We start from the raw sequence: 11739 nt of genomic DNA on the forward strand, positions 1-11739 counted from the left end.
GAGGGTGCTGGGGAACTTGAATCCTCCTCCCTGCACCATACAACCAATGAGGAACAGTAAGTACTGGACTCAAACAGTTTAGCATGGGATGCCTGCCTGAACTGACTGAGTTGGGTTCCAAGGTCTGGCCTTTCTCTTTAGCAGACACGTTCATCAGTCTCAAACTTTACATGCAGTAGAAGGCTCTTGCACATCTATCAGCCATTTGCAGTAAGTGGTCTGAGTATGGTCTTAAATATAAAGTGCATTAAATTCTGGCAGGGAGATCAGCATATGTGGATAGCCAAGCTGTGTATCTAGAAGCAGAATTTGGATAGAAGAGCCAAGGTCAGACCTATTCTGGTCGGACTACTTTAGGTCAGTGTCCATTTCAGGTCTGACTATGGTCAATGATAGGGTACCATTCATCTATGAGTGATTTACACCCCTTTGCAAATGACTGGGCCGAAACCTTTGACAATAGATAAGAGCTGGAAATGACTTACAGTAATGAGTGAAATGACTGAGGGAATTTCATGCCCAGTTTGGCAGCGGGTCATCAGGTGCTCCATGGTGATCACCATAGTCTAACAGCCCAAATTTGACTGAGTCCAGGTACCCAGCTCTATTTGTGCTCTGAGTCAGGCCCAGGTATGTAGTAAAATATACAAGCTATATAGCTATAAGGTATATAATAGCTTAAACCATCTTCAGGGTGTTTCAGTTGAGGTGAACCTTACAAAGCCATCCATACCAGCCCAGCAGACAGATAGCAGCTCCGCAACGCATTGGATGACACACCCCTGCTATTGATTTTAATGACCGAGAGGCAAAGGGTGCTATGTATTTTTCCAGGGTGCTTCTCTTGGTGTCCTTTATGTCTTTTATGGATCCTTTTTCACTGAAACTCTCCTTCGAGGATGCATTTCTGATATCATCATGTCAGCCTGGTACAAAGCTATTTAATTTTGCATTTGCTAGTAAACAAGCAGAGACAAGACTTTCAGACAATGCTGTCTGTCATCATTTCAGTGATTCAGAACCCTCCTTGAACTCCTCGTCTTTCGCTCCTAAAGATCTGACATGTGTTTCATTGAATGTTTAACAAAGATTCACCCAGCTTCATTCTACCCACTGTCAGATGAAAGCATGCTTGGTCCCACCAAGCACTCCAGCTTTGCCTCATTGTGCTTTGCCATTTCATCTATCCCTGACTGCCCCGACAGATTTCTTTACACTCAGTGCTACAGTCCTGCGTTCAGGTCAGTGAATATTTCATCCCTTCACCTTAGAGCCTGTCTGGATGGTCCATTGCCCTATTCAATCTTTCAGAGATTTCAGGTTGCTTACTGTTCATTTTGTCTTATTTAGACATTAGCAGCTGAGCGTTGCCAGTCAGTTCTTCACCCAGTTTCTGATCAAAGTGTACTGTTGCCCCATGCGCAGGGGTATTTCACTTTGTGAATGGCAGCAGAGGTGTAGGAGAATTTGAACAGATTTCCCTCTTTCCTTTTCTAGGAGGAAGCTAGAGATCAATAGATTGTTTAGCACTCTTTTGGTATTCTACATAGACTGGAACGGCGCTGATGCTGAGGATTTACAAATCTCTATGTTCCTGGGCCTGAACGATGGAAGTACTTCCAGAGCTAAAACTATGTCTTCTTTTCATTCCGAGCTACAAAACAGCATTGCAATTGACTTAGAGCTTGGTATGTTCCAGGTACGAGTTGTAGTGGTCATCAGCAGATTGCACTGAGACTTCACATATGGATAATGATATATCACTCATGGTGTAAGTAAGTGTCTGTCCCTTGGTCCCTGAAGAGTCATCGCAGAGCTGGAGAGAGCCCTTGCTGGAATGCTGCAAATAAGGAGCAGTTTTTCTGCATATTCTTACGGACTGAAGAGCATCTCTTGAAGAAACATACTCCTCAGCTCATAACGTTCACCTCCACAGGGCAGATGCCTGCTGCTGAGACAAGGAGCCAATGCACAGGGTCAAAACAAACCTGACCATGAGGTCTGCAGAGTGAACCCGCTCCTCCAGGTACTACCAGTGCTATTATATCCAGTCATCCCAGATGCTATCCCATCGGCTAATCTGTGTCCTGTGACCGAGCTGGAGGAAGACGGGTAGGAATGAAGTTTATCATGTCTTCCCACCTCCATCACCCACTGAAGGTACTTGGTGGGGCTATATGGAGCTCTGGACCTCTGCTCCTGAGGGATGTCCTGCCCAGAACAAGTCGGATAAGATAACATGGGCAATTTTGTCAGCTCCATCACGCTGAGTCTTACACCAGCTTTAAAAAGCTCACATGGCACTCACAGACATGAGGGGACACCATCAGGGCAGTGGGAACTTTCCTGCTCTTTCTGGGGCCACCATGCTTGATCAGAGGGATCTGGGATAGGTGTTCCTCCCTCTTCAGTTCCCTCCCCCTTCCTCACCCCTTCACTTTTCAAGAAAAGGGACAGGATCCCTGCTGGCTCCCTGGTCCTGCTGCTAACATCATCCTCTCCTCCTTGACCCATGCTCCACTTGCTGTTCATTTGCAGTTACAGTCCTCATCCAGCCTCCCAGCCTCTGACCCTCATTAGCCCAAGCATTCACATCAGCACATTTCTTTGGGTTTCATCTCTTCTCCCAGCCTGCATCTTCAAAAAATAAGAGATAGGGAGAGGGAAAAAAAAAAGGTTTTTCAAATGAGGATTGCTCACTATGTGGGCTGAGGTCTGTTACTTCAAGCATCCAACATTAGTTTACTGCTTAATGAGGTACCTAATGAAGAGTAGGTTCTTTTTTAACTCTGAGTCTCTCTGATTTTGGTTTTTTTTTCTTTTTTTTTTTCCTTTTTTTCTTTCCTTGAACATAAATGCAGAAATATAAATATACATATATATATAAAATACAGTGGAAAAAGGCATTTGTATCATAGAATCATAGAATCATAGAATGTTTAGGGTTGGAAGGGACCACTAGTGGTCATCTAGTCCAACCCCCCTGCAGTGAGCAGGGACACTGCTAACTAGATCAGATTGCTCAGAGCCCCATCCAACCTGGCCTTGAATGTTTCCAGGGATGGGGCCTCCACTACCTCTCTGGGCAACCTGTTCCAGTGTTTTACCACTCTTATTGTGTGCAGTGCTTTTAGTCTGAGGAGAATTAATGTTAGAATAAATACTGTAGACTCCCTCTGCCATGCGGGCAAAGAGACCAGCAGCTCTCTTGCCCTAAGATGGGTCCCCATGACAGTGTATTGGACTGCCCTCTCACACTACTTCCCTCTCACCAATGATGGTGAAAAGACCATGGAGGATTTCTTTAGGCCGGACGCTGAATTTGTAGGTTAAGGAAATACTTATTGTAATAATAGCTACTTACTGTAGATAATAGGAAACTAGATTAACTTGGTCCCACAAATATGGATGCCCTAGCCGCAAGCCATCATTAAAATGAAAACCATCAGACAGCACAGATATTCTTGTTGGTAGCAGTGCATTTATAAATAGGCAATACTGTCATACACAAGAAGAATATTTCCTAGGCTTTCACACCCTAAAGCAATCTGTAGTACCTAAGAAAACTTTCTCCAGCAGGATGTTACTCTTGATGGCTCAGGACAGCATTTCATCTTTCAGTGTGCCTGTCACAGCCTCTGAAGAAGGAAGATCACAGCTCCAGTCTGTCATGACAGCTCTTTTGGTCCTACATTTCTGACTTACCCAGGAGCAATAACACAAGTCCTTGGTCGTGTCCCATTGCTGCCATTTACTGAGTGCTGAGGATGTGGGCTGCCTACCACAGCACATGGAGACAGGCTCTTCTTGCCTTACGCCCATGCAAATGCTCAACCCTTCCTTCCCCTTCCTTCCCCTGTACTAGCAGAAGATGCAGCTTATGAAATATCTCTCAGCCCTGGCTTGTGCCCCCCCCAGTGTTTACAAACCCTTCAAGACGTTACAGCACACCCTCAAAGCATCTCTCCTTTCTGGTTATGCAATAGCTGCTATTGGCTTTTTCCCCTGAAAAAAAAAAAAAAATCCAAGCCCAGAGGGGTCTCTTGGCACCCAGTAGAAAACATTGCTGTCAAAAAAGCATTCCTAAATGCAAATTTAGATCCACCTGCTGGGAAAAGCAGTCAGGTCTTATTCCTCCCTTCTCACCATTACAAAGCCCTGGGCATTTGTCACACCTCTTCAGTGGGGGTGAATGAAAGCTGGGAAGAGGGCATAGGGATAAGATTTTCCCCATCATAATTTTATTTATGAACCGGCCACGCTTCTTTCTTACCGGTAGAAAGATATTCAGCTGGGAACAAGAGGTGTTTTGGAGGACTGAGTCAGGGCATGTCTTTTCCCACCCTGGGAAGTCTGCCCTTGCTGCATCTTCCTGTGCCCTCCCAGTTCCTCCCTCCTTTGCTTGGGGTTGCACTTGAACTCTCTCTGCTCCCTGTGGTGGCACTGATGGAAAACAGGAATGAGCTGCATGTTTTGTCCTTGGCTTTCCTGGAAAGAATATGAAACTATTGAGTTTCAGCTCAGCACTGGTGTCCAGACTTACCTTTCCTTCCTGGTTCATGGCTACAGCTTTACCCTAATGGAAGGATTGAGTCTCTAGACTGTGCTTGACAACAGGAGGTTTATTCTTTGTGGCTGAAGAATCACATAGAACAAAGACCTGAGCTTGGCACAAGCTTTCTTGATCATGAAGACTCTTGCAGAATGGATAAAATGAGAATTTTCATCTCTGTGGACCTCAGAGCATTTTGGGAAGTTTAAAATAACTCCTTCCCTCCCCACCTGCTCCACTGAAGTGATGACCTCATTTATCCTCATTTAACCTGAGAGGAAACTGAGGCATCAATTAGTTACAGTGCAAGATAAAAAATATCAGATATCTGTCTAAAGAGCCAAGTAAACAGAATTCAGACATCTATATTCAAAAATCTTCTTTAAAAAAAGCTTGCTTGACTTGTCTCCGAGCTTGAAATGTCTTGGTTCTGGTGTCTACAGTTCATTATTCACCTCATCCTCCGAGCTTGAAATGTCTTGGTACGTAGGTTCTGGTGTCTACAGTTCATTATTCACCTCATCCTGAGCTAATGAGAACCGAAAGCACCAACAATATTAGATGGGACCCAGATTAAATGGTCTTGTAGTGCCAATAAGTTTGAGTTTCATGAGGCCCTTGAGCCTTCTGAGGGATGGCTCCGAGGAACAGCAGCCGCTGCACAGTCATATCTCATGTGACCAGCTGGTAAAAGACAAAATTTAAATGACTTTCCTTTTTTCTTTTCCCAAGACCTTTGTTTTCATAGAAATTGAACTGTCTGGTGGAAAAAAAAAAATCTCTTCCCGGACCATTTCTAGAGGAAGGAAGTTCAAAACAACAAACTTCAGTCTCAAATTGGAATGCTTGTTTTATTTATATTAGTTACAAAAGACAAAATGAAAAGAAAATGTCACTTCTGAGTGAAAGGTTTCTTTTTCCCCTTGTGACATTAAAAAATCATAACCCAACTCAGCCTTCTACACACAGCAACTAAAACAGGTCTGTAAAACTGTTTGCCTAATTAAAAAAGGAGGTTTTAAATGAGCTTGAGTCATGGGTTCATCTGTTTGGGGACAGATAATCCCAATGCCCTGCTGCCAAGCAAGAAGTCTTGGGGAAAGGTCTCTGCCTCACTGCCCTGGGGTCTGTTGGGGTGTCTGCCATACACCAGTCTGTTGGCAACTCTTCCCTTTCCCCTTTTTTCCATGTATTTTCAGTGGCCACTGCATAGAGATCTCCATGCAAAAGAGGTTTGCAGACTGGTGATTGGTAACTGCAGGAATTAATTTTTTTTATGATGCAAGCAAGGACTTGGGACATGGTTCATACACTAGCATAGATGGGTAATGTGGGACCTTGGGAATTAGGTGAGATGATCGTATGACTCCGTGTCCTGAGATCATCTCTTACTGAAATAGTATGTCCTGGCTAGTTGCAGCTGCATTGAAGGAGAAAGGAGTCACTAATGGCTGACAAAGTAGTTGCATCAGCAAACACCACCTTGAAAACATTCTGCAACTCCCACCAGCATTTCTTAGTCCTCTTTTGAGTATAGATTTAACAAAGGGTTAGAGTTTGTTAGTCCAAAACATGGAGGCATATGCATGCACACATGTACAAACACAAAAAGTAAATATTTCTATAATGCATAGTCAGGAGTTACGGTGAGAATGATACAGCACAAGGGGAAGTGTCCCAAAACAGTGCTACAGGCAGGAGCATCTCTTCGAGTAACAGGGATTAATCCTTACTATTGTTTCTCTATCCATGTTCAGATCATAATTTTATCATTGTCTTGGGTTGGCTTCACAAAACAAAGGTCTCAGTAAATGATATTGCCGTCAACATGGCTGCCATCCAACTGCCATCTCTGTGACATCCTAAGTGTGCCAAAGGGATGGGACACAGATATTGTGCAAGTCCCTGGGGACAGGACAAGAAATCGTGGCCACAAGTGCAGCATGGGAGGTGTAAACATGAAGGGAAACACCTTGCAAGACAGTCAGTAACTGCATAAGTGGGGAAGGAGATGAGCTTCCATGAGCGGAGAAATTCAGGAAAAGGTTGGGGTAAAAGCTCTCACACTGAAGTGAGAAGAGATGACCATCTCTGAAGAGCAAGGATGACCTTTCAAGTTTTGGTTTGGTTTCAAAACAAAAGACAAGCTTTGCAGTGAAATCAGGAATTGGCATGTAAGACACTGACTTAGTTTACTGTCAAATAAATGAGGCTTAAGTATGGCGGTCATTTGTTTTTATTTTCCTCTACCTATGTATGTGGTTTTTTGTGTGACTGCAGTGTGTGTATGTGTGGGAGTGTGCGTGGGGGAGTGAGAGGAAGAGAAGATTTCTCTCCTGCAGTCATTTTGCAGATCCCCTTCCGATCCTCACAGATCTGTTCAACAGACAGTAGGTTAAGCCAGTCCTCTGGGTTCTTCCTTGCCTTATTTCTGTGACTCACAAGTTGAAAAGAAGAGGAAGAGGAAAAATAGCATGGACTTACAAATTAATCATGGGGCAGTTATGAACCATAACTATGTTGAAGGTGTGAAAAAGGTGCATGTGATGTGTATCACTGTATCAGGAGACAGAGGATTTGCAAAGCTGGGAGGACTGAGTAGATAGAAGGCTTTGAAGGACATACGCTCCAGTGTTCCTGTCTCAAAACTGGGAACAGCAAAGGAGACTAGTGAGTACTTACAGTCATAGAATCATAGAATTGTTTAGGTTGGGAAATACCTTTAAGATCATCAAGCCCAACCATTACCCTAACCCTGCCATCTCACCACTAAACCCTGTCCCTAAGCACCTCATCTGCCCGGCTGTTAAATATCCCCAGGGATGGGGACTCAACCCCTTCCCTGGGCAGCCCATTCCAATGCTTGACAACCCTTTCGGTGAAGACATTTTTCCTAATGTCCAACCTAAACCTCCCCTGGTGCAACTTAAGGCCATTTCCCCTCGTCCCATCGCCTATTACAAGGGAGAAGAGACCAACACCCACCTCGCTACAACCTCCTTTCAGGCAGTTGTAGAGGGCATAAGGTCTCCCCTCAGCTTCCTTTTCTCCAGACTAAACAACCCCAGTTCCCTCAGCCACTCCTCGTAAGACTTGTGCTCTCTATTGTTGTAGAGAGAGCAAAGCTTTCATATTTATGTAAACTGAAAGCTTATTGGGAATGTCACAAACCAGCCCGTTCACCTTCACTCAGTCAAGATGGGTGCAACACGAAATGCATGCAGAAAAAGTCTGCAAGAACTGTCAGATCTAAGAGCTTCTTTTAATAGAAAAGACTAGAAGAGCCTGGCTTGAACTGAAAGCTGAGTAGGAGTATGCCTGGTCTACAGACTCTTCCTCTAGACAAGCAGCAGGGAGGAGGAAGAATTATTTTTGCTGCAGGAAAAAGCTGGCACCAGGACAAAGAGCTAAAAACTCATCTCAGATGAATGTTGGCTGCAAATGCAAACATTTCTAAGCATCAAAGCCAAAGGAGGTTTTGGAACAGCCTCCCAGAGCACCCAACAGATTTGGGGTGGGGTGTGATCCACTTGTGAGCAGGACTATGAAAAAGCCATGGAGTTCAAGGTGTAGGAGACTCTGTCTAGTCATACATCTGCCTGAGAAAGGCATCTAAGCCAAATCTCTCTGGAATTGCATTGGAGGAATCCTTGAGGATTTGGGAATTCTCTCTTGTATTGTTCCTGCTCTGTTTCTTTTCATTCATCGTGGGTCCCATTCCACAATGACAAGAATCCTTCCCCAGAGTTGCCTGCATTTCAGTGCTGGGTCGGTATATGGGAAGGTTAAGAATTGCCTTTGCAAAATGTCTCGGAGATGTGAAAATACAAATAGGGGTTTATTTGCAGGCTATAAACATTTGGAGTCCACAGTTTCCCCATTCACAGGCTCACCTGTGTTTACAGGAAATAAATATTTCAACGGTGTTTTCACCATTTCTTATTAGGATTTTTATAATGCTGCTTTTTCATCTTTTTTTTTTTTTTAATGTAATCTAAAGTCCGTTTATAAATTTTAAGAATTGCTATTAGCAATGACAGCAATAAAAACCTCTTATTTCTGTAAGGCCTGGGTAAACATTTTCCTGCTGCTCAGAAGCACAGCAGGTATGTCTCTTTGGGGAGTATCGAAATAAGTCTCAGCACAATCTCTAACCTAACTAGCAAACTTAAACAAGTTCTGCAAACTGAACAGTTTTAAAGTTCCTCCCAGGAAGATAACAAGTGCCTCTCATTTAAGGTGACCCTTCTGCATGCTGGACCTACATCACCCCGAAGAACGAGAGTCCGATCTGGGGAAGGTGGAGATGGTTCATACACTGGCCTGTTTCCATAGGTAAATCGGCTTTTCAATCACGGTGCTTACAGAAGGACAAGTAGTCTTCTGCAGATCATCATATTGGTTACTTAAGCCCCTGCAAGAGCTAAAAAAGTAAAACCTGGACAGTTAAAAGATAGGGTAGAAGGAGCAAGAGTCACTCACTGTGTGAAAAACCTGAGTAATTTGGTTGTCATTGTCTTCTGTGCAAAGATTACATCCACGGCTGATATTCAAAAATATGTTTGTGGGGAGGGGAAGAAAATTTATATTCCTAAATCTACTTGCTGTTTAAAAAAAACCTTTATGCATAGCGTCTTTTATCGACCAAAGCTTCACGTTCATCATCATGAAATGGGGGAAGGAAAAAGGCAGAAAGACATTTTGTTTGTTCTTTCTATTTAGGGTGTACACTTGGGGGGTGCATGAGTAACTCTTGCAGTGTGGTATAAAATATCTAGTGCAATGGTTATCATACATGGTGCAGGAAGTCATATTATGTTCCCTATTTGCACACCAGAAATAACAATTTGACCAAACTCTAGAAACTGTCTTTGCTTTTGCACAATACTGAGTAAGAGGGATCCTGCCTCGCCTACGACTCCAAAGCACGGCTGCAAGAAATAATAAATATTCAGGGATGGAAAATACCTTTTTTCATCAAGTCACAGTTTTCTTGCAAACAGTTCATATCTGTCAGCACTCTTCAAGTTTTAATTAAAAACAGGAAAGCCTGAGAACTGGATTTAAGATTTTGGAAAGAGAGAGTTTTCAAGTTTAAAAGGTGAGCAGCTTTTATTTTTGGAAGCTATAGCCAAAAACCTACATTGTTTTCCTAACACCTGAAGACATTCCGGATGAAAAATGTAAGGAGATATGGAAGGAAGGAGGAAGTTAGGGGTGGAAAGCCAGGAAGTCTATGTAAAGAAATACCGAAGTATAATTGAGTTCCTTCCAAATAAAATTCATTCAGCTTTTCTCTCCTTTTTTCCCTTTTAATTCCAAATCCTTTGGATATGGGGAAACCTCCAGAAATATAAGCTGGATTTGCATATTCCTTCTTTTGTGTGTTTGCAAGAATGAAATCTAGCTGACAAGCATTAAAAGCAACAAATTAATAAAGAAAAGAAATCAGCGTTCTTTCCACCCTCTCTAAAATAAACCCCTAGGATATGGAATGGAAATCTGTGAAATCATTTGCTGTAAATATAAGTAAAGGGCAATGAACATAAAGGAAGACTTAGGTATAATCCACCATATGCATAATGACAGGTCTCTCTGGTAAGCAATCCATGCTAAGCAAACCCAGCCTTAACTGTAATTCACCGTAACTATAATGACACCCTAACATATGCTAAAATGCTCGGTATATATGTAATATAATGTAATATATGCGTATGCATAAATGTAATATAATGCAGCATAAATACAGAGACATACTGAATTGCCATGGCAGCAGATTTTGCAAAATCCTCTTTTCTTAGCAGATTAATGTATTAATTCTGTAATGAGGAGCACAGCAGCAATGAATAATGTTTCTATAAAGACACGAGTGCTGCTATGACATGCCAAATCACAACCTGTGCTGTGTTTCTCTAGTGTGCCGATTGCTAATTCAACAGAATTTATGGAAGAAAGTCGAATTCAGAGTTTCCACCAGTTTTTAAAAGATGTCTCTGACAAGGTTGGGGTGTATAAATCACATGGAGGGTGAGCCTTACCACATGGAGGCTTTAAATATGTCGTGTGCCAACTCACAAATGCATACGCAGGACACACAGGACAGTGCAGATGCACATAGCACAAGATTTCTAACCTTCCAAAATTACATTTGGAGGAGTTCCCAGATTCACACAGGTTCAGACACCCACCCCCATGCACAGACGTAAGGATAGCTGGAGCTGTATGAAAGCACCGTGATCACTGATGTGCACAAGCAAGGCCACACGCTTACACGAAATCACAGGTGGGAGAACATGTATGTGCGTCCACACATGCTAACAGCCATGCAGACTCCACAGATCGGGAGAACATGTATGTGCGTCCACACATGTACACACATGCTAACAGCCATGCAGACTCCACAGATGGACTCCAGTCCATGCCACTCCAGGACCACCATGATATACAAAACCCAAGGGTTGACTCTTCTCTCAGTGGTACAAGTGAGGAGCATCACTGGAAGAGCCAAGGCTGCTACACAGAGAACTGCTTAGCAAACTAGAGTGGGGAATTGGGATCTCGATGGACACTTCATTAAAATTCCCTAGAACCAGCATCAAGAAAAACTCATACTTTATTGTAACGGAGCCTACAGGAAAAAGCAAGACTGCATGGAAACTGGTTGCAGCATTTCTTTATTTTTCTCTTAGACCATTTCAGGGTTTCTTCAGAACTGACACCTTTCTCAGATGAAATGTAAAAATTTGAGGGCTTTGTAGAAGACTGAAAAATGTCAAGCAATGGCTTGGGATTGGAGTGAAGGGGAAGGAGGGTTGTTTGTTTTGTTTATTAAAAAAGTCAAATCCCCTGAAAGAAGACATTTCTCATAGAAATATCACTTCTTCAAAACCAGCCGAAGCTGGGATGAATATTGAGAACAGCCTGAAACTGGGTTTGAACAGCAAATGCAAGCCCCATCTGAGCCACGGGAGGTTCACCTAACCACCTACCACCCAGGAGAAACCATTTTATCCCTTAGGCTGAAATTATGCTTTGCTTAATCTGTTGGCTTTTGCACAGCTCACCATGATTCATGCACCAGCTTCTCTGCAGCCATGCCTGGGCCTTCCACATCTCTGCATTCCAGTTTTGCAACCTGTCTCCTGCTGCAGCCACCATACCCCTCGTGCAACCGTTCCCTAGAGAGA

This window comes from Egretta garzetta, unplaced genomic scaffold (genome assembly GCF_000687185.1).
Source record: "Egretta garzetta isolate BGI_Z169 unplaced genomic scaffold, ASM68718v1 scaffold495, whole genome shotgun sequence".
Classification (NCBI taxonomy): Eukaryota; Metazoa; Chordata; class Aves; order Pelecaniformes; family Ardeidae; genus Egretta; species Egretta garzetta.